This window comes from Ceratotherium simum, chromosome 3 (assembly GCF_057802395.1).
Source record: "Ceratotherium simum simum isolate JZ-2026a chromosome 3, ASM5780239v1, whole genome shotgun sequence".
NCBI classification, from domain to species: Eukaryota; Metazoa; Chordata; class Mammalia; order Perissodactyla; family Rhinocerotidae; genus Ceratotherium; species Ceratotherium simum.
The window spans coordinates 48,303,261-48,327,511 of record NC_141902.1 but is presented as its reverse complement, the minus strand read 5'-3'; the positions used below and the strand labels follow the sequence as shown (position 1 = coordinate 48,327,511).

The 24,251-nt window shown below is 42.7% G+C and overlaps 1 long non-coding RNA gene across 1 annotated transcript in view; it reads right to left on the bottom strand.

The window, feature by feature from the left end:
• Nucleotides 1-4,216: 4,216 nt before the first annotated feature.
• Nucleotides 4,217-24,251, bottom strand: part of LOC147917558 (uncharacterized) — a 139,383-nt gene continuing 119,348 nt past the window's right edge. Inside the window, exon 4 of the long non-coding RNA XR_015550622.1 lies at nt 4,217-4,243. This is a non-coding gene — a long non-coding RNA (uncharacterized LOC147917558). The remainder of the gene's footprint in view (nt 4,244-24,251) is intronic.

Here is a 24,251-nt window from a genome sequence, read left to right as displayed (position 1 = left end):
GTGTTACGAATTTATACCAACAGAAGACTTGTCATTCTGGTTCTCCACAGCCTGTCCACATAACCCTGAAAGTGAGAACACTCTGAAACTGTGACTATTCAACTCTTCCTATATCTTACACTTTACAGTTGCAAAGGCATACACTAATCTTTACTGGCAGACACCTTCATCCAGCAACATTTACTGAGCACAAGCTATTTGCAGTGCAAGTATTGCAAAGATCAGAAAGCAAGCAGAGTGTTTCAAAGCACAGACTCTGGAGCCCAACTGCCTGGGTGTGAATCCTGGATCTGCCGCTAACAAGCTCTGTGACCTTGAGCAAGTTATTCACCCTCTCTGTGCTTCATTTCCTCATCTGTATAATGAGCTTAATAATAGCACTCATTTCACAGTGTTGTTATGAGAATCAAGTGAGCTGATAACTGTACATCAGTGCCTGGCAATAGCAGATACTCTGTTAGTTACTATTGCGATCAAGAACAAAAAAGAAGACACAGTTCTTGGTCCCAAGAATCTCAGTGTCTCATAAGAAGACAGATACATAAACAATTTTTTTTTAAGAGAAATAAGTGCTACACAAAGAGAAGTACAAACTCTCAAGGGTGCAAAGGATAGTGTCATTGCTACTGTGTTTGACAACCAGCTCATTCAAAAATACTGCACTGCCCATATATTTACATTCTTGTCGTTTTCTATATGTAATGTGCATCCAAGAGAATTCTCTTCCTCGAATTCCCATCTAACAACATGTGGTAGTTAATACTTCACTGACATTTAATCTAATTGCCCATACGTAATAGCAACGATTATAGTATTTTGTCCCTGACATTCATGTTGCCCGAACACTATGGCTTAAATTGGCCCACAAGCTGTAACTGTCTTCAATTGCTGTCTGTCTTCAATTTTCCCAAGTTGAAAACATAATTTTAGCAAAATAGTACACATTCTTTCACATGCAAACAAACCACACGCACAAGCACATATGTACACACAAAGGAAGTGCTTGGTGCCGTAACTGAATCCACCCCAGCCCAGTCAATCTGCAATTATTTTTCATCATTTCAATCGACTGTGCAGCAATCGACTGGACTGATCATGTGGCAACCCAACCTGGTCATTAAGACAGCTGTGATAATCAGATCAGCTGGGAGACAGTTACTGTGTTCATCTGGAGATGCCAGGATTCTCCACGTCAACAAATTTTGCAACCCTCCAGGTGGATTTATTGTGTTAAACCAGCATTTGTTTTTCAGGCCACTCACATAATTGCGATTTAATTATCAAGTTCATTTAAAGCATCACTTTTTGAAATGAGCACACAGGATATGCAATCGAAACTTGGACTGTATGTGCTACGTCAACAGAGACTCTCCTGTTAAATAATACAGTTAGAAAGAGGCGCCACTGAGACAAGAAGGCTTTTTGGCTCTTGGGTAAAGGGCTGAATTCTTATGGTGCTTAATTTCCCAATTCATAATTCCAAAGTCTGTGCAGCGGCAATGTCTAGTTAGCTACGTCTTCATGTCCTGCAGGGTGGTGGGTGCAGCTGGAGAGCAGCAGACTGCTGGCTCAGTTTGATTGTGTGGCCCATCCTGAAGAGCCTCCTGGGACCAGCAGTGTTCTGCAAATTAAAGTCGGCCTGGCCTGAAGGTCAGCAGCCATCCCCCAGCAGTCACTGGCCGTCCCAGCCCACTGCCCTTGAGAAATTGGTGCACTGCAAAACATATTTGCTCAGATACGGAGAGAAAGCGATTCTTCACCTAATTACATCCATTTGGCTCTGAACAGATAGATCAGGTCTCTTTGAGGGAGGAACAAAGCAAGAAGGAAAGGAATGTTTATGTTTATCTGTTTGTTAAATCTCTTCAAAATTTTTGTAGGGAAGCTATATAGCTAAAATTAGATAATGAATGTTTATGCTTTGTGAATTGTACACACTATGTAAAAGAGGGAAAGAGAGAGCGGGAGAAGGATGGGGAGAGAGAGGGTGAGAGTATGCAACCCACTGTCGGACCATCTTACAGAAATGGCCACAGTAAATCCCCATCTACAAAGAGCTCCCAACCACAGATGCCTTCTCTCTAGTCTCTGGCAAAATGACAGTCATTCTCTAGCATTCAAGGGCCTCTCTGAGTGCTGCTATCCAATCTTTCTCGGCCCTTGCAATGTCTTTACTCATTTGCAAAGAGAGCTGAGTTTTAGCCAGGCGTATCACGTGTAAGCTGCTTTGCTAACTAAGGGTTAAATCAAGGGACAGAGAAGCCCAGAGGAATGTTCCAAAAGTACCCGTGCAGCAGCTTGAGAACCACCCAATACTGGTGTGCTAGCCCATGGAGGCAGGGCTGATTGACCCCAAGTCTATTTGGGCAAAATTGCAAAGTAGGGTACATTCTCTTTGACCAAAGAGGCTTCCAGAGCCTTTACCCACTATCTTCTCTCTCAGCTGGTGTTCAGAATGAGTTCCCTCATTCTTTATCTATTCCTTCCCCATCTCCACCCTCACTATCGTCACTCCCTTAATTTTGTCCTCTTAGACCATTTATTCACACTAAAATATATGACAGTTCTCCTGAGTTCAGTTCTATTTTAATTGGGGTCAACATCAAAGAGATGAAACTCTGAATGGAATCTCAGGCCTTGATCAGGGAAGGATTTAGGGTCATGTGCGCCTTTCTGACATCCCTAAACATCCCACCCTGCTGGAGGTCACCACGTTCCCTGTTTTGTGCTGTGCCCCCAGAATCATCCCCTCATGGCTGAAGAATTTTCTACATTTTCAGTCAGGCAGAGGGCTGACTTGCAAATTATCTTGAGCACAATATTTGGCCCAGGAGCCCTGTGAAAACATGGCCCTGGAGAAATAAGGCAGGTAAAAGAGCTGGAGTGAGAGCCAACTTTCACTCCCAACTCCACCAAACTCATCTGAAAAATGAGGATGTTCACTACCAACACTTTATCACGCAGGCCCCTGCAGAAGGCAGTGGAAGCTTGCCTCACAAAGGCTTTGAAACCCTCAGATTACAGGGATTGTACAGTTTAAGAACACAGGGATACAAAGCCCTAATGTACAGTTTAAAACATTGTTACCGTCCTGGTTTCTGGTCTTTGAGAGAAAGCCACAGCTTTTCTAGTTATTTTATCTTAATTTGCAAGCAGTCCTGGCTGAATTGTTCATTTATTTCCAAGATCATGCTGTTAGTCACAAGGTTAAGATTCAAATGGGCAGGGGAAAAGAAAAAGAAACAAGGTGGTGGTAAGAAAAATGGACCCCTTGATCTTTAGTAAGTATTTTGTTGGCAAAGCACGCGTTTCATTCCAGCTAATGGTGAAAACAAACAGACGTAGGGAATGATCTCTTCACTTTCAGCTGTTCAGCATCCCAACGTTTAGGGTCTGTCCAACTCTCCTACCCTGGCTTGGGCTGAACACCTTTGGGGTCCTGTTCTGGAAGCACTCTCTCTGTTAGACTGACCATGTGGAATGCCCTATTCTTGGTGAATCCATGGTAAACCCTGAAAATGGACATTTGTCTTGGAGATTTACAAATTTTGCCTTAAGAAAAAAACAAAATTTGATTCAAAAAACAAACCATAGTTATATTCAGCTCAGAAAACTCCACGCTAAGAGAGGAAGAAATAAGGAAAGAAGTAAAAAAGACAAACAATGTGAAAGTGTGTCATGAAGATCAACAGTTAATATACTTAGTTGAAGTATATTAACCAGTCTTCTTTTCCATCTTCTATTGGTGGATCCATAGCTCAATCCAAAATTGTATTCAATTTCTAAAAAGAAAAAAGAAAGAAAAGAACACGACTGACTTTTTTGATTCTGTCATTAACTGTGGTAAAGGGATGGTTTTTCAGCCCCTAGATAGCTAAGGGCACTTCATAATAGAATCCATCGCCTTTCACCCCTAAATCACTGATTTGAATCCAACCTAGGTCACTATTGACAGAATGTTATTACCTCTAGGTGCTGTCTGGTGGCCCATGTGAAATGAGTTGATGGTCTCTGTCCTGTTCCATATGGACAGTTGCCCACATCACCTCATTGTCAGTTTCAAACGAGAAGCCAAGGAGTTAATGGATGTGGAGCCCAAGCCCCACCCCGACCACCACGCCATGAGGTGGTGCCCTCCAGGTCGGAGTGAAGGGCGCTGACTGCGACTTGTGAAGCCGGACCCCGATCTCCCTCATCGCTTTCCGGGACATCAGTCCATCTCGTTCTTCCACAGTCACCTTTGCTAGGGACAAAGAAAAAAAAACATGGCTGGGGTTTTAGCCAGGATTTGTTTCCATTTTTCCTGGCACAGAAGGCTCCCAGTGATGAAAGCCACCTCTATCAACTTTCAGTTCTCAACTTTTCGGTTCAGAAAAACAGGAATTTGTAACACCAAAGCAAAGCCATATGAATATTCAGTTTGCAAATCAAATGTTATTGAATTATGTTTCCTTCTTGCTTGGATGTAATAGATTTTGCTGCAGAATAAATGATCGAATTCAACCAGAGCCACAGGCACAATACTGGAATATCTATTCAAGAGGACAAAGCCACACACGTTTGAGAAAGAATGGCCGTGTGTACTCCATACTCTGACTGTATATATTCCTACCCAGATGAAACTTTAGAGATCGTGTCATTCAACCCCCTCTTTTATTTTCAATGAGAAAACTGACACCCACATCGGCGAAGTGTCTTGTTCAAGGTCACACAGGAAGAAAATAATGTGACTAAGATTGATGAGGAAGTCCCTGGACCTGTACTGCAGTGCTCTTTCACAGAGGCATTCCATTTCTCTTCATTTAGCAGGTGTTTGCAGAGCACTTCCTGTGAGCCAGGCGCTCTGCCAGGTCCTGTGGTGGTGTTAGCAGTAGTGGTGGTAATGGAAGTGGGGGAGTGGGTGCAAGGAAAAGAAAGAGAAACTCTCCCAGCACAGCATCTAGCATAGAGCCTGGTATAGTGAGATGCCAATAAACAAGAATGGATGTATGAACAAAAGTTTACATATAAGGGTTATTTTCTGTGTGGTTTTGCCAGAGACATCCTAGAAAAAGATTTGAGAGTAGTTTATTTGGGAGGTGATGCCAGAAGCAGTGATAGAGAAGGGAAGTGAGAGAGGGAAGGGAAAGAATGGCATGCAGAGTGCGCTAGTGAGCAGGTTGCTCACTGGGGCTCAGTCTCACTGGGGACGTGTGGAAGATGGTGAGAACACATCTCAGGGTTGTTCCACTAAGAGGTGAGGAAGCTGAGGTATCCAGCTGCCAACTCCCATCCATCACTGGTTGAGAGCCACACAAGCAGCATCTCTGGCCTGCTCGTGTGGCAACCAAGCACACTCCTGCAGCCATAGATGGCCCTCAGATAGAGGGTCACAGGTGCTGGCAGCAGGAAACCATCAGCCTTTCCAGAAACTGTGAGTGTGGAGAGGGAGGGAGTGGGGCACCGACAGCTTCTGCCATAAGGGTTTATGATCTTAAGAACAAATCTAACATTAGAATATGGTCAATAACACAGAACAAAGATGGTGGGTTTAGAGAAGAAATACACCATGGGACGTGTTTGCTGTGTGTACTCAATACAGGCGCAGGTACAGAAGAATGTGCTGCTCCCTGTGCCGATGGCCTTAGCTCTCAGCACTCTCTGTTCCCCTGCTTCCCATTCACAGTCAGCAACTCAATATGCTCTACCCCCTCCACCCATTAGCCTCTCTGTTCTGCCACCTTCTTAGGTTGCCTCCTCCCTAATGGCTCCTCTGCAGAATTTCTTTCTTCCAAAGTCCCTCCCTGGCCCTTAATGCCCACCTTCCAACCCCCATCAAAGCAGCTCACTCCATCTTATTATCTCATTCTCAGAGCTCCCAAAACTGGAGTTCCTGCCGCATATCCCATCCTCCAAATATCTTCCTATTTTTCCATCTCCTCCCCAACATCCATGGTAATAACTTGGGATTTGTTTCTGAATAACAACAGAGAACAGTTGCTTGAGAGATTCAGTGAACCAATGAATCACCACATTACTAAGTCAAGCTGCCAGAAGTGCTCATAGGAGAACAGGCCAGACACCGAACTGAGAATTTCGTAGCAACTTTCAGTCCATTTCCTCAGGAAAATTAAGACAGACACCACAGCCCTCAGGAATCAGCTGAGTTCCAACAATGTTTGCTGTTAAAACTAGAGAAAAAGCCCCTTGGAATTCTCATGCCCAAGAACTGTGCAATTCCCAGAACCTTCCTCCAGCTCCAATTTCCCTCAAAGAAACTATCTCAGTTATGTACACAGGGTAGCAAGATTGCTTCAGTGCACAGTTGCGCATTGAAATAAGGTGCTGGGGAGGAAATCTGTCTCCGAAGATGTCAGGGGAAATGAGAAACCATCTTCCATTTCCCTCTTGGGCAGACTGTAAGGATTTTGGAAGGGAGAGGTCATGCAGAAATGGTTATAAGAATTTTTTTAATTATCTTTTCTTTTGGGGGGGCTGCCTAATAGTTAAGAAGTGCCTGTTGTGTACAAAGAGCTATGCCAAGTGCTTTATACAGTATCTCATTTAATTCTAATAAAACCTCATGAATAATAATAATAACAAGTGGCAATATTTATTGAGGCAGTACTCTGGGCACTGTGCTAACAACTTTAATATACTATCTCGCTCAATCCTCACAACACCTCGTGGGTTGGGTACAATTATTGTCCTCATTTTACTCACGCATAAACTGAGGCTTAGAAATGTTCTATATCTGCCCAGTGGCGCAGCTCACTTGGAACTGCTGGATCTTGGATCCACCTACCACTTGTCTGACTGTATAAGCCATTCTGTTTCTACTGCACCACACTGTCATGGGAGCAGCCCAGTGGTCTTCCACCCAGAATCTTCCTTATCTGGTGGCTCCAATGTCATGAGGTAAGGGGGCATACGGTTAACCTCAAAAATGTCAACTTCAAAAAGTTTGAGACACATGTCTACAAGGCCTCACTCCTATATTAATCCATGGATCTGCCATCCATGAATATCTAAGGCTTTGAGACTGTACACACAGGAAAGCCACCTCTTGTCTTCACTGTCACTTTTGCAATCCCACCAGGGCCAAGAATCAGTGAGAAGAAATCATTTCCTCCACTTCTGCAAACCACAATCTCCTGCTGGAGGCAGGCTGAGGTCTGTAGAATCAGGACTAACTTTGTGCCTAGCTCCCAACACTGGGCCCAAGTCAGCAGAGACTGGGAAAAAAGAGCAGCACGAGAAGGCCAAGGTGCACATCCATCTTAGGAGAGACGTACTCATTTGAGGGACCGATGGCTAAGGCTGCTTTGTATTGACCCCTGAGAAAGCCCTGACTCTAATCGGTAGAGCCCACAAATGCCAGAAGGTTAGCAGGTGGCACACAACTTAAGAAAGAATCATCCAAAGAGCATTATTGGGTCAAAAATTCAAAAACAAAGCTTTCTGGCTCCTTACTAGACTCATGGCCTCAATCATGGTGGTCATCACCAGCTTACAACCCTAGTCGTTTGAACCATTCTCTTGGTTGTAATTTAATGCAGACCCCAAGTTGCAATCTGGCTGGACTTAAAAGGGCCTCAAGAGGTGATTCAGAACTTGCATTTCCTGGGGACACAGAGTTAAGAGGAAGGGTCTCCAGGGCAGCCCATGAAAGCCACTTTAACCCATCGTGTATTGTACTTCCATTGGGGATGATGAGCACCTGCCTTCCACTGACCCTTCTCCCAGAACAGAAATGCACTGAACAGATGCAGGGTCAGGTTTTGGGGGTGGCCCTGAGGGAAGTGGGATGGGACTTGGGCACTATGGTTAGAAGTCCCATGCGATACCACCCCAAGGAGATCTGACCCTGGACTGAGGTTCACCAGTGGGTCCATCAGCGGCACCTTCTGCGAGAACAAACACTGGAAGCAGAGCAGGGTGTGGGGAGCAACTGCCCCTGGCACATGGTAAGGAGGCACTTGAGGGGCCATAAAAAGAGTCCTGAATTGGGAGACGCATGACAGGAGCTGGGTAACTTCAACTCTCATCCACAAACCATGGGCAATGACTAATATCTCACCCACAGGCTGCTGTGAGGTTTCAATGAGAAAGTAGAGCTGAGAGTGCCTAGCATGGCATGTGGCACTTGGTATACACAAACACATGTTTGATAAGAGCATATTTGCATTGTAAAAGGAAAACTTTGTATTATAATCATGATCATAACACTTTAGATATGCACATGATTTCTCATTTCATAAAGCAGTTTTGAATATCTGAACTCTGATCCTTGCAACAGTCTGAAGGTGAGTATAAATATTGTTCTCATTTTGCAAATGAGAAACAGGCTCAAGACAATTCAATGGCGTACCCACAGTCACACACACAGAAAGTGGTAGAGTGAGGCCTTCTGACTCTACTCTATAGGGGAGTCAGTCATAGACTTCTTGGCTCACTATTCAATATCTGGAAACAGTGACATGGAACCTCACAGAGTCAAAGCGAGGATGGGGTGGGCCATCACCATCCTCCTGAGTCCCACAAATTTACCTTGTGGACAAAGCAGACATAAGTAAGAACAATGACAAAGTGGAACAAAGACATCTGCGAGACCCTGGCCCTCTGACTTCTGTTTTTCATCTACCCCAATTCTCTACATAGGGGTCAAGACAACTGGCTCTGACACGCCCCTCACTGGCCTCCTGTTTGCTCCCAGCAACAACCCAACAACCCAACTCATTATCTGAGAACCCTCACCCCTTCCTTCCATTTCCCAGCAAGCTAAATCTTCAGAAAAGGGACCATTGGCTAGTCCAATCCTTCCCCACTTTCTGAAAGTCAGCAAAGCCTGCCAAATTTCTCCAAGAGCAAACTCTCATCTTACTTTTTCCAGTGGCACAGGGCAGACGTGGTTGAGGAGGGGGTCAGGGATGAGCACAGCCTGCGGTCGTCATTCCAGCCCACACTCCACAGCCTGGCCATTGCCTCTAGTCGTGCACACATTTTAAAGCCAAGGCTCTTTTTTATCTGTTTGACCTTTCTTTTCCCAACAGCCTCTGACATTACCACCCCTAGACACACATTTACAGAAGAGAGAAGCAGGAGCCTCTTTTGTCTGTTTGTTTTATCAAACTGCAGTCACAAAAAGTCCACTCAGAACAAAGATGTTCTCTGTATCCTTCACCTGGCACACAGCCTTCGCAAGAAAAAGTGTATTTAATGGTGAGACAGGAAGAAAGAGAGCGGGAAGGTGTAGCCGTGCATGAACGCCATGCCACTTCCCTTTCCAGCTCCTTCCCACAGCTGCCCTGTAACAATGGACAACACGTTCAACAGGGAAAAATTATTTCAGGGGCTAAACATTAAAACAAAGGCAGCCCAGAGCTAGTTAATTCTTCGAATGGGACAAACATAAATGGTGCGTGGATGTGCAATAAGGTGTAAAAGAGGAAGTGAGATGCATTAGAACCAGGAGTGCATAATGTATTATCAACAGCTCTGCGGCTTTGATGGGCGAAGGCTTTTATACAGACGCCGTATTGATAGGTATTTCAACCAGTAGTAAAAAACCGTTCTTGACATTCATCTATAGGGAAAAATATCCATGTACTCTTGGCTGTAGGACCAATTAGTCTGTGAAAGCAGCGGGGAGGGGGCACAGAATATAAATGCAGGATGCATCCGCACTTGATTACTCTAATGAAATGTCCATTGATTCCTATAGATTAATGTGAGAAGAACAGCAGCTGCAGAGTGGCTAACACCTCCAGGTCAGCAGCTGTGTGTGGCGGGGGGGTGTGCGCGTGTGTATGTGTGCACACACCCCTGAGTCTTGTGCTGAGGAAAAGAGAAATGAGAGGATCATGTGTGTGTGTGTGTGTCGGGGTGAGAATGATTATGCTGGACAGAATCGAGGAAAGGAAGGGTCTGGCGCCTTTAGGGATTGAGGGGTGGCTGTGCGCAGCAGTGGACAATAGGAATTCAGCTCAGCCACTTGCAGGGACCAGGACTGAGCACTCCATTTCCCTTTCCTCTCCCCTCTCCCTGCTCACATTTGACCTTGCTGTGAGGGGGACAGAGAGCTCACAGGTCACCTAGTTTGGTTCAATTAATTTCATACAGCCTTTAACCACCCAGAGCAAATGTGGAGCTCACAGATGGCTCTCTGCCCACTCACTGGTGCCCAGCCTCCCCCCTCCCACCCCAAAGTTGATGTTGCTTGCCCAAGCCAGTATTGTGCCTTAGGTAAATGTGCCAAACCAAGTGGTACTCTCCTAAGCTTAAAGAACCCACGCACACTGTGAAATTACCAGGGAACTATTCTAGCCCTCCTGGACCTGGCATCAACTTAAATTCTCCATCTCAAGAGGAAGAGTGTTTAAAGGACGCTCTCTTCATTGCCAAGTAAACAACTCTCCCAGGGCTGCAAGGGCCTCTTTTAGCAAATGCTATCTACACAGCCCTGCAACAGAAGGCCTGGGGTCTGCTCAGGGTTTTACATAAAATTTCTACTATTGGTATGTGTGCACAAAAAACCATTTCTATGAAAATTTCAATTAGCTAGTATATCTTTGCTCCACCTGGTTCACAACAATTTCTACTTACAGGAAAGGAAGTGGGGGAACAGTCTGGGAAACAGGAGTGCCTGCAAGAGAGCATACAGGCATCCAGCAGCTGCAGAGGTGCTCTGAGAAAGAGCGAGTCCACTGCACCTGCCCCAAAAAGGAGAACTCAGAGGTTCCTGGGGATATCTGCAGAGGTGTCTGCAGAGGAGTAAAGACAGGAAAGCTAGTGAGAAGCAGCCAGCTCTGGAAATCTTTTCACACTCAGAGAAGAACTTATGCTCCAGCAGAACTCAGCACCCAACAAACATGAACCCCAGCTAAGCCCAATAAGATAGGAAACAACAGCCTTTAGTGTTCAAAGCCATTTCCTTCTTACTTCCTCAGAAGACCCCAATGGCTAATCAAAACATGCTGATCACTCTTAGTTCTTTGTCTCTGAATCACTGTTTGTTAAAGACCAGCAGGAAAGGTACCCTTCACTGGAGAGTCAAGAAAATGGATGATCAGGACAGAATGCATTAGTAATGCTGCTAGTTATGTATTTAGCACGGTGAGAGAACCCTGCACACTTTACTGAAAAATACATACATTCAGCCATCCATGTATTTGCTCAGCTCATTATCATTAACTTGGTTTTAGATATGGTTCGAGACAGAACCATCAACCAGAATTTTTTGTAAATATATATACATTTCTAAATATACCGATACTATATGCACCAAACCTGATAGATAGATAGATAGATAGATAGATAGATAGATAGATAGATAGACAGACAGAGAGAGAGAGAGAGAGATAGATACCTAATTTTAAATGTAAATAGACCATATTCCTGATTTCTCTCCAATTAAGACAAGGCTTTCCAAGTCTCCTTCGCCTGTTGGCACCATATAAGTCTGTGTTTTAAGGAGTATAGGCCCAACGCTCTTTTTTTATTGAGAAGCTGCAGAACTCTAACCGGTGGTTCAATAAATTGTATTACATCTCCCTCGCACTGAATGCCCTACACGCTTTGGCTTTCCATGTGTAATTGCAAGCTGTTATTAGCCCTGAGCTGTGTCCGTTACTGGCCACACTCTTGCTGAGCGGTCAATTTTTTCCCCTGCCATTTCCTTTGCTCACACCATGCTGACCACGTTGGCCAGAGGCGGCCCGAGGTTTATAGTGCAGCATTGATTTTTCTTTTCTCTCAATACTGACAGAATCATAGATCCAAGGCAAATAAAGAAATGCATTCTGGGGTGATGAAATGTCTTTCATTCAGACTGGATTGAATCAAAGCCCATCTCAGAAATGTAGGGCTCTGAAATGCTAGGGAAGCTCATGCCTCAAATTGTGGAAAAATAAATTTTATGTTTTCTCCACTTTGCTTTGGATTCGTAAATCACTGGGGACTGGGAAAGTCCAGCCAGTGACCAACTTGGGCAATGGGGCCATTGTAAACCAAGAGCGGCTGTTACCACCTTCATTAATTGGGGCATTGCTTGTAATTCTGCTTGAAGGATAGTCATTTATTAGCTTAAGTAACACCCAGAGTCTTCCAAAGAACTGTCCTACTGTAAAAATATTGACTGAGGCTCAGCCTTTGCTAAGAAATGCAAGACAGCAATTCACACAGACTTGTGAAACTCAAGCACATTGCCTATTACCGAGGGGCAGCCCTGACTGACTGTAATAAATTGTGGAAATCTTCACTCAAACAAATAGCTCGAGTTGACACTCAGTGAAGGGTAAATATGACCTTCACTAATTAATTTGGTGATATTCATACCTTGTTTATAGACATTAATCCAAGTTTGATCTTTGGCACACACAAGAGTACATGTTCACAGAGACAGTAGGATATTCAGTGGAGACACTCCTGGAGTGGGAAGTCAGGAAATCTGAATTTTCATCCTCACTCTTCCATTAACAACAAACCATTAGCCCTGAACACATTACTACACAGCTCTTGGTCTTGTTTCCTTATCTGCAAACTGGTGATGATAATATCTACCATGGGTGGTTTTGATGGTTCCATGGTATAATGTATGTAAAGTGTCTGGCACAGAGCCTGGAACATGTCATTGCTTTGTGCAACATGAGTTGTTGAGCATTTACCTACTATGTGGAGGCCACCAGGTAGGCACTAAGGACGCAGCAGTAATCCAACAGCTGGTTCCTGCCTTTGTGGAGACTACAGCCTGGTGCACGTCACACAAGTAGCAAATGCTCAAGATGACTGCTATATTATGATTATTATCATTAATTGTAGTAGTTCGTTTTAGAAATGGAAGGATTGGGCTGCATGAATTTAGGTCCTTTCCAGCTTTCAGACTCTTTAATCTGTGATCAATAACATCTATCTGCGTGTGTATGTTTGCATGTGTATCTGATTATAAGTATAATTAGTATGCAGTAGAGGTTTGCACTTAAGCAGATCTGTCTGCCAAACAGCTCATTTTCTATGTCCAAGCCTGTGACCATTCAAAACTCATGTGTATGTTTATTTGTTTTCAACTTGGCCTAATTCCAAAAAATAATTTGAAATACTATGTCATTTTAAATGTAAATTTAAGGAATGCACAAAAAATAACTCACATTGATCTTTGTCTGACACATCAAATCCGGGTCCCCAAAGCCTGAAAATATTACAAGTACAGCCAATAACTTTGACTTATTATAAGTACATGGAGATACCAAGTAGCACAAGGACATCTCTTCGATTTCTGGTGATCTTAAAGACTAGACACCTCTCTACCGCTACGACATTTAAGTTTCTGGAAAGGAGAAACTTCTCTTATTTTTCATTCATCCCAAGTGCTTGGCACATAGCAGGTGCTTAACGAATGTAGGTCAACCAGTCAATTAGCACCCCAGCCAGTGAGGCAGTCAGCTCTGCCCCAGGTCCTTCCATAAGCAAACAGCAAAGGCATCTGTTTTCCTTTGTGAATGATCATAGCTAAGAACTAGGTCAGTCATGACACATTTGGGTTTACAGTGGTCAAGGGTATCTACAATTTGAAATTCATAGGCTCTTACCTGGAACCCAGGCAAAATCTCTACAGCTCCCAGAGCTTTGGAAAATGAATGCAGAAACCCACGGGAGAGGAGTAATTCTACAACTCAGAGATGCCTGGTATCTTCTTCCTGTACCAACTGAGACTGGAGAAGGAAGCACGGCTTTTCATCTGTGCTTCTCCCTGAGCCTGTCTCAAATTATCCTCTAGGAAGGATGGTCTCTTTATTTTGTTCGGTTTTTTTTTTGTTTTTTTGAATCTCAAGAGAATATTTCTTTCAATGTTTACTGACACTTAAGTTGGTTTTGAATGGCCCTTACCATTTTTCTGCATTTGGGCAGTGAGTCATTCTTTTGAACTTCTGTTTAGCTTTTGGCATATGACATAATTCCAACAGCTGAGCCAGAATTATAAGTTTCAATGGAAATACTTAAAAAATGCTAATATGTATAAAATGCACTCCTGCTGTTTTTCAGAAAAGGGTCTAGTCAATTTGTAAAAGCCATTACTCACACAAGGAACATTTGTCAATTTAGATTGTTGTTAATTCCAGAGTCTACTATTCTTAGGTAATTCATGTATAATGGGCGTTATAATCACTTGGGGCAGAAAATACTCTGCTCAGTTCTACCTTTGGCCCTGAGGAATGTGCATTCAACAACATTTTCTAAGCATCCATGACATATCAGAGATAGGGTCTTTGCATTCCTGGAGACCCTTGCAGAAACAAATGCAAGCAAATGGTTGAGATTTGGCCGACAGGGGCCATGATAGAGACTGTGCCTGGTGCTAGAGTATGGTTTGCATTTGGGGTAAGAAGGATGGGCCAGAAAATGTTTCCCAGGCATTTCTGGGCTGAGTTTTGAAGGAAGCATAAGACTAAGGGCAAAGGAAGTTGACGCCAAGAAAGCAGCATATGCAAAGGCCTCTGGGAGTCAAGGAAGTTTGTTCCTAAATTTCCAGACAGATATCTCTTGTGTTTATTCCCTAGATTGTCCCTGAGCTATTCAGAGGAACATCCAAAAATATCACAGTGCTAGGAGGGGGAACTCTCCAGGCCCAGGAGTTGGGGAGGGGTGGTGAGAAAAAAGGCCACACACTTTGTGGGTTTTCCCCAGCTCTACACAGCACGAAGCTGTGAGTGGTTCCCTGCAACACTTGCACATGGTGTCATACACCCACAGGCTGAAATCTCAGGTTCTAAACCCCTATGAGATGTCCACACAGACTCAGCCTCCCTCAGCAGGCTTTGGGGATTTTGACTATGGCCCAATGCGGCATCTAGAAAGACAAAACCCATCAGTGACTGTTCAGGGTCACCTAGACTCGAGGTTAGCACAGCAGAGCTCAGCCTCTGCCTCAGTGACTGGAGGTGGGAATGGGGTGGGAGATGAGGCAGAGGGAGATAAGGTCAGCTTTGGTGAGGAGAAAAAAGCAGAGCTAGAGTCAGCCTGAGGCCAGGAGGACAAAGAAAATTCACCCTGAAAACTCACCCAGTTGGCTCCCAGGAGGCAGTCTGGCACTGCACGTTTATCATTCACCTTAATTCAGATCAATTCTGATTTACAGGAACATCAGCTGTTTGAAGAGATAGGTGACTTCGCCAATACATTCTTGCTTATCTTTCTCACTGACTAAATTAGTAAATTTAACAACAACAAAAAATCTTCAGGGACTTGGTGAGAAAAAAATGTTTGGGTTGATTGAAATGTCCACTGTGTGTATGAATGTGTCTACGGCCACACAGATAGAGCATGTTCTGACTTTACAGGAAAGTTCAAATCATTTAAAGAATGAATCATGCTAGGCATATTAGGTGCCAAAATGTAATACATTAAAAGTGAATAAAGGAGGCCGGCCCGGAGGCACAGCGGTTAAGAGCGCACGCTCCGCTGCAGCAGCCTGGAGTTTGGATCCTGGGCACGCACCGACGCACCGCTTGTCAAGCCATCCTGTGGCAGCGTCCCATATAAAGTGGGGGAAGATGGGCATGGATGTTAGCCCAGGGGCAATCTTCCTCAGCAAAATGAGGAGGATTGGCAGATGTTAGCTCAGGGCTTATCTTCCTCACAAAAAAATAAATAAAATAAAATAAAAGTGAATAAAGGATTATCATTAATATTATTACAACTTAAACATTTTGGAGCAAGATAGATGTAAGTTTTTTAATGGTGCAGTACTATTCCTGTACTGGTTACTTTTAGAAAACTTCGGAGGTAAGAATTGCCCTGATGCTACCCAGCATCTAGAAGGGCAAACACACCCAGGTTTGGGGGGATTTTATATGAACTTAACAGGCTCAATTCTCTCCCTAGGATCTAAGAGGTTCTTTTAAGAAAAGAGCATCTGGTGCCTGCCTCTGGAATCGAGAATTCCACATACAGGTAAAACCAAGCCTTGAGGGACAAACCAGTGTGTAAATGATGTGTACATTGCTGTATCTCTAAACACCTAGAATAGTGCCTGGCACATCAGAGCTACTCAATAAATATCTGTTGAATGAATGAGTGAATGAAAGAATGAATGAACAAAAGCCTTGTTTCTGATAAACTCATACATCACCAACATAGAACACTGGACAGTGCCCTCCAAACTCATGTGATGTTTCCTCTGCCTAGAACACTCTTTTCCCAGATTTCCACTTGGCTGGCTCCTCCTCATTTAGGTTTCTGCCAATTATCACCTCCTCAGAGTGGCCCTCCCTGATCACAGTATTAAGGGGAAAAAATTCCATCCCACTAGCAGTCACCAGCTATCTCCTTCTCCCGCATTATCTTCTTCAGAGTAATCATTACCCTCATAAAATATATTTGTATAATGTATTAGATTTCTATGGCCGCTGTAACAAATTACCACAGTCTTAGTGGCTTAAAACAACACAAATTTATTACCTTATAATTCTGTAGGTCGGAAGTTCCGCATGGGTCTCACTGGCTAAAATCAAGATGTCGACAGGGCTGCATTCCTTTCTGGAGACTCTAGGGGGAAATCTGTTTTCTCATCTTTTCCAGCTTCTAGAGCCCACCTACATTCCTTGAAGCCTGGCCCCTTCCTCTAACTTCAAAACCAGCAACATTGCCTCTCTCTGACCATTCTTCCATAGTCACATCTCTTGACCACAGCCAGGAAACATTTTCTACTTTTAAGAACCTCTGTGATTAGATTGGGCCTAACCAAATAATGTAAGATAATCTCCCCATCTCAAGGTCCTTAACTTAATCACATTTGTAAAGTCTCTTTTGCTATGTAAGGCAATATATTCACAGGTTCCAGGAATTAGGATGAGGACATCTTTGGGGAGAGGGGAGCCATTATTCTGCCTACTACATTTGACAGTCATTTATTTTTTCTTGTTTATTATCTGATTCCCACAAGCTGTAAGCTCCATGGCGGCCAGGGCTTTGTCTCATATGCTACAGTATCTGTAGCACCTAGAACAGTGCCCACACATGTTGGGCACTTAGTATACATCTGTCCAATAAACAAATAAATGAATGTCCCCCCATGTATGGAGTAAGCTGTTGGGTCTAATCTTTTGCTGCCCTTGCTGTATAGTATTTAGGATCCACCTAAATCATCCTCTCTCTATATATATATGTAGTAATGCCATAATTGCTCAAAATTCTCCAAGAGCTAAAATAGAGCAAGAGCATTTTTGTTAATGTTTGAATGTCTTACATCCATTTATTTACTCTCAATGAAAAAGCAGTTGTAGAATTTATTGGAATCAAACTTTACTAGTATCCCCCTTCCTTTAGCAATTTCTTGCTACATAGAAAAAGATTGGTTTAAGCAAGATCTCATGTACATTGTGAAAGATGGAAAGATTTACATCTATAACCCTTTCTTTCTAATTAAGGATTTCATGCAATTTGGTCCAAAGAGAGATGGATTAATAAATTGCAGTGCTTCCAGCTCACTGAGGGCAGTGTGGTATCATATAAAGAAGATCAGAATCAAAGAGACCTCGCTTTGAGTCCTGGTTCCACCGCTTCCTATTGTGTTCTTTTGGGCAATCTCCTTAATTACCAGCCTCAGCATTCTTATCCACAAAAATGGGGGAAACAGTACCTCTCAGAGTGCTGTCTTCAGGGACTAGATGAGATGATATATGTCAAACACACATATGGCACACATAAAGCCCTCGGTAAACATCAGTTTCTTTTCCCTCCTCCTCACTGATCTCGTATCCTGAAAGTTTGGACGATGGGAGAAAGGAAGCAGAGAACAAGCAGGAAAGGAAAGAAAGCCAGTTGGGCAGAATGGAGGAATGAGAGCCTGTAAGCAGCAGAGGTTGCTCTTTCAGATGGAAAAAAAAAATCACCTGGATGTAAATACCAAGGAAAGCATGTGGGTCTTTCTCATTGTGTCGGAGAAGGATAACTTCAGCATGGTATTCGAGTCTTCCATTTTTAACCTTCCCTAATCCCATTGAAAATGATGTGCTTACATTCTCTCTGCAAGCAGAATTCAGGATGACTGTCCATCCAAACAAATGAAGCACTGAAATGATTCAATGTTTGTTGAAAGATTCATTGCGTGACACTGCACATGGACTGTTATTCCAGTTTGTCCAACTAGAAAATAAATATTTGGCAATAGAGAGTTGAAGCATCTGCCCTCCAAGCACTTTATAAAGAGAAGTCTTAGTTCATTTTTAAGAGAAAAGAAAAGTAAAGGAACTATTATTTTGCTAGGACTCTTTCCCTATCATTTGTGACATCTGCCCCATCCCAAATGTCCTGTTTACTTCTCCCTATCCCAATCTTATCCATCTTTCAAGGCCCAGCTCAAATTCTTCTATTAAACCTTTGCTGATCACTGGCAGCTCTAGATGATCTTTTCACTCCCTAATTCTTCAGCATTTATTATCTCTTCTGCTGATTCCCAAACCTGGTCGATCATCAAAATCCTCTGGTTAAGGATAGGCTAGATTATGCTACAATAACAAACACTCCAACATTTCAATGGTTTAACACAACAAAGGTTTATTTATTGCTGTTGCAAAACCCACTGCAGGTCTGGGCAACTTTCTAGCACCATTTTCTTCCATGCAGTGACTCAAAGATCCAGGCTAATGAAGACTCAACCATCCTGTAACTGGCCTCTCTGATTGGCACAGCAATGGAAGAGAATGCTGTAGGTTCTGATACTGGCAATTAAATGCTTTAACCCAGAAGTGATATATGTAATTTCTACTCTCAACCCACTGGCCAGAATTAGTCATATGGTGCACCCAACTGGAAGGGGCTGGAGAAGGTATAATCTTTTCAAGTAGCAAGAAGAAGAAGAAAACAGGATATTGATGAGTCTCGTCCACACCAAAAGTCCTTCCTAAAATTACAGAGTCCCAGGAATACGTCGCAGACCTATCAAATCCAAACCTCTGGGAGGGGGTCCCAAAAATCTCACTTTGAGACCCCACTTTAAGAACCTTCGTTAATACCACTCATTCTGGCCTACTATTTATTTCCCAGTATTTTATCCTTTCGTATTCATATATGCAAGGTCCTTGAAGATAAGAACTATATCTCATTTGTCTGGCATTCAAAAAATATGGATACTTGCCACATTTCTGCCACTGGGTAAGTCACTGGTAAAACCTTTTTTATTTTTAATTGAGATATAATTCACATACCATACAATTCACTTTTAAAATGTACAATTCAATGGTTTTTAGTATATTTGCGAGGTTGTACAACCATCACCACTGTCTAATTCTGGAACATTTTCATCACCCTAAAAAGAAACTCCATACCTGTTATCAGTCATTCCTAATTCCCCACCCCCACCCTCATCCCCAGCCCCTGTCAATCACTAATATATATACTGCCTGTCTCTATGGATTTGCCTATTCTATATATTTCATATAAATGGAATCACACAATGTGTGGCCTTTCGTGTCTGTATTCTTTCACTTAGAACGTTTTCAAAGTTCATCCTTGTTGCAACATGTATCAGTTATTCATTCTTTTTTATTACTATATATTCCATTGTATGGATATACCGCATTTTGTTTATCCATTCACCCATTGATGGTCATTTGGTTGTTTCCATTTTTAGGCTATTATGTATAATGCTGCTATGAACATGTATGTACCAGTTTTTGTGTAAACATATGTTTTCAATTCTCTTGGGTATATCCCTAGAAGTGGAATTGCTGGGTCATACGGCAACTCTATGTTTCACAGAACTTGGTTAAGTTTATTTATCTGTAAAATACGGTGAGTAGTCCCTCGACCTGTGAATTCCAGGAGGATGTTATGAGCATCAAATATAAAAGTATTTTGTAAACTCTAATATACTAATAAGCTCTAGGTATTATCATCCTACTTTAGAAGCACTATGCACAACATCTTACACATAGTAGATGCTCCATAAAGACATGTGTGCTGATTGATTTGTGTAACTAACAAACAAGGAGAAAAAAGTAGATCGTTAGGTGGTATGAAATCCTGAGTATCGTCCCAAACAAGCAGAAGCATGAATACTATGAGTCTGCGTTTGATTTGTTTTCCTGAAGCAGAACAATGAATGTGTTCTTGAAATAAAATAAAATCGACCTGATGTCTTTAAAGGGTTTCCACACTGGCGATATGTTTCTATAGACAGGCTCTAGAGTGAACTGCCCGTGCATACCACAGTGGTGTCCACCGGGGACGTGCAATATTTGGGAAAGCTGCTCCACCTCAGCTCCTTCGAAGAAGAGCTCCGCCAACTCACATTTTTTTTCCGGAGTTAAATGTGGAGTCATACCCCTCCCCAACAACTCTAAGGAGGAAGCAGCATTTCTTCAATAAACTGCAAATTGGCACCCATTCATAGCAAACATGTCACTACCATTTCAGCAGTGTGTTCATTCAGGTGTTCTGTCTGAATTGAGACTTTTAGGCACTAATAATAATTAACTACTTTCTTAGCAATGAAAAAAGTCTTAAATGCCTATTTACTTAATGGTCCCCTAGGGTGTCTTTGTTTTGAATGGGATAAAAAAAAAATTCTTAGCTGCAAAATAAGCAGGTGATTCTAATCAATAAAGCCAGAGGACTATATTGATTACAAGAACTCCATTCTTTAGTCATTAACCCTGTGAATTCTCTACCAGAGCCAAGTAGGACTATTTCTACCCAGTAGAACATAGAAAGGCTCATTGAGAAACTGGAATCTCATTTCACTTTCCTGCCTTCCACTTAGCCTACAGGGCCCACTTTAGGGAGTCCATTCCACAGGCTGCACATGTGGGAAGATCACTCTCGTGACCCTCTCTCAGTAGGGTGTGTGCTTGGAGGTGTTTGGGGCTTTTTCCCCCATTGGTGGCGATGGATTTGATGTCAAAGCATTAAGCCTAGCCTGGGAATTTCTTCCACAGGGGCAGGAAGTTTCCTCTCCTCTTTGGAGATTGCCAACATATCTGCATTTCAAAGAGAGTGTAGGGATGAGACAGCATTGATTTTATTAGCGAGAAACAGCAGTTAATGTGATCCATGGAATGTACAACAGGCTACACAGGCTGGATCCCTCAATCTGGCTTGAGTTGCAAAGTTTAGGTTCAATGGAATATCCTGTAATTGAACTGAGCATAGTTTCCAACCATTGCTTTTCTCTGAAGTCCCATAGCACCTCATAACAAGGGGTGACACACTGTACACATACCCCACCAAGAATGAGGGGCTGTCGGTTCAAGTCCTGACTCTCCCACTAAACAGCCAAGTCATTTCATCCTTCAGGGCCTACTTATTCGCCCGTGAAATGATGTAGTTGGACCGGATCTGTGCTTCTCAAGTTTTAATGGGAAGATGAATCACCTGGGGATCTGGTTAAAAAACGGATTCTGATTCAGTGGGTCTAAAATAGGGCTCGAGATTCTACCCAGGTGAAGCTGATGAGGCTGGCTCATGGACACATTTTGAGAAGCAAGGATCAGATGATGTCTGAGGTTACCTCACTCTAACACAGTGGGTCTATAATCTGTGTTTCTGATGACATCAATACGTTTCTACTTTGTGCTATGGATATTTATGTAAATCCATAATTAAACTTCAAGCTCCATGATGGCAGAATAATTGTTTCTTGAACTCTGTGCCTTCTCTGTGTCCCATAGGCTGCACAATGTTTGTTATACAATAGGTGCTCAATAAATATTTGCTAATAAATGAATGAATAATGAAATGTGGTATCTTTGTTCATTCTTTCTAGAACATTCCATTTAGATTCAGAGAGCTGGAAGGATGGTTTGACACAATCTAATCTAACACTCATTTTATCCAGAAATCTGACCTAAATTATTCAGGATTGCTTAGCTAGTCAATCCAGAGAATATGAAAAAATTTAACCCCAGTTTAACTGTAATGTGTAAAAGTATCTTGCTTCTACCGCAAAGGAAGTGATAGAGACATTTAGGGAGGAAGTTACAATTAAGAAATGAGGTTAGTAAGGAGCTATTTATGCTCTCAGTTCCCTCCTGTTGTGAAAGAGAGTTTGAAGGAGGAATCTAGAAAATATTTAGGTTGACAAATTTTCAGTACAGTAAATCAGCTTCTGGATATAACTAAATTGCCAGACTGGCACCATGTAGCCTCAGTAGACTGACAATCTCCCCATCCTTCAATCCCTTGTTTACTCCTTTTCATCTTAGATAGATGGACATGGTACTAATCTACTTCCTTTTTTTTTTTTTTTGCTGAGGAAGTTTCACCCTGCGCTAACATCTATTGCCAATCCCCCTCTTTTTTAGCTTGAGGAAGATTAGCCCTGAGCTAACATCCATGCCAATCTTTCTCTATTTTTTATGTGGGTTGCTGTCACAGCATGGCTGGTGAGTGGTGTAGGTCCATGCCCGGGATCCGAACCTACGAACTCAGGCCACCAAAGCAGAGCACAAGAAACTTTAACCACTTGGCCACGGGGCCGCCCTAATCTACTTTTTGATAAAGGAAATTTGCTAAATTCCCATGCTACTGTGTGCAAAAATTACTGCTGCAGTGAAAATTATATTTATATTATTATTCAGTCAACAAAATTTGCAAAAGTATGAAGTGCATGAAAGGGAGCTTATGTTAAGACTAGAGCCATAAGTAAGAGCGGATCATCATAGCTTGGTCTGCCCACAGAGAGAGGGGAGTCATGGCAGGGTTTTAAGAATGGAAGCATCCTGCTTAAATCTGAGCTCTCAGGAGAGAACTCCAGTGGAATGGATCGAGAGGAGACAAGGCAGGAGGCTGAGAGCTCAGATGGGAGGCTGTGCAGAAACTCTGCTGAGAGATATGAGAACTTGAGTTCAGATATTGCTAGTTTGGATAAAAAGACAGGAATTTCACAAAAGATTTGAGACTATGCCCTATGAAAATATAGCAACATGTTATAGGAAAAAAATTTAAAAATCCAGACCAGAAAGAAAATACAAAAAACAGTAGGAAGCAAGACTGAGGATGGGGAATGGATACCAACATGCAAGCCACAAGGATCTATATGTTGTTACAGGTTGAATCTCAAATTTGGCTCTGAGCATCCTGGAAACCAAAGGGAAAATAGAAACATGGGTAGTTCTTATTGTCTAAATAGACCAAAAACATAAAATACCTAAAAACTGCTCTTTAAAAGAAGCAAAGCCTTTCTAAGCACTCAGTGAAAAGAAAAACAAATTTCACATGAGATTTCACCCAGGAGGCACTGCAGGGTGTCATCACAACGCTCTCAGCAGCATCCTTAGTGTAAGTGTGGGAGCAACTTTAACCAGGGCCTTTCTGGTGGAGGGCCTCAATGGAATAAATCCACAGTCAGCATAGAGAGACCTTGTCAAGGCAATGTCATATCAACAGTTAAGAAGGAAAAGAACAATCCAATTGACTCACCTCAAAGATCTTAACTAAGTGGCTGCCATTTCTTGGTTATAGATTCTGCTCAAATTCCTGACTATGAATCTAAGTGATTTTTGTTGTTTTTGTTGATGATTTTCTCTGACCACTTAACAATGGGCCACTAAGACAGCCCCAATTGCTATAACCAGTTTTGCTCTCATGAGTGGTCCATTTCTGGGGGGGGGTAAGCATATACCTGTCTTAGCTTTAAATAGGTATTGGTCTGGTTTAAAGCAACATAGGAGCATTTATCAGGTCTTTCTCAAGGCATCAGTGGTCTGTTTTCTATTTAGAAAAGCAGATAGGATGCGCAGGTCCCTTCACGTCAAGGCTGCCTTGGCTTTGTTTCTTGGGAGTCTTTAGAAAAGTTATCTTTTAAATCCCCAATGGGGACCTTAATTTATCACAGATCCTTGTAATCGTTTTCTACTTAATTGAAGGAGGAGGAGGAGGTGGAGGAAGAAGAGGAGAAGGAAAAGGGAAAAAGGAAAAAGAGGCTAGAAAGAAGGAAGAGATAACTGTTCCCAAAGTATTTCAAAGGCAAAGTCCTCAAGTAAAATCAGGGCACCTTAAGCAAGAGTGAGGACAAGCTATTTTCACCAAGGAAAGACATTTTGCCAAGCTTGCCTAAAAAGGAGCGAAAGGACATCCTTCAGACAGAATCAGCCATAAATGTAACACTACTGATTTCTCTGTGATTTGACCAGTTACAGCTTACAGTTGTGGTTACCCACATGGCCATTTTATCCCTCAGCCTGACCCATCTGTCTGCCACCACACGGCTCCATGTGAAAATACTGCCCGGACCTGATGCTAGCGGTCCATCTGTGAATGGTGGCATCCAGTAAACA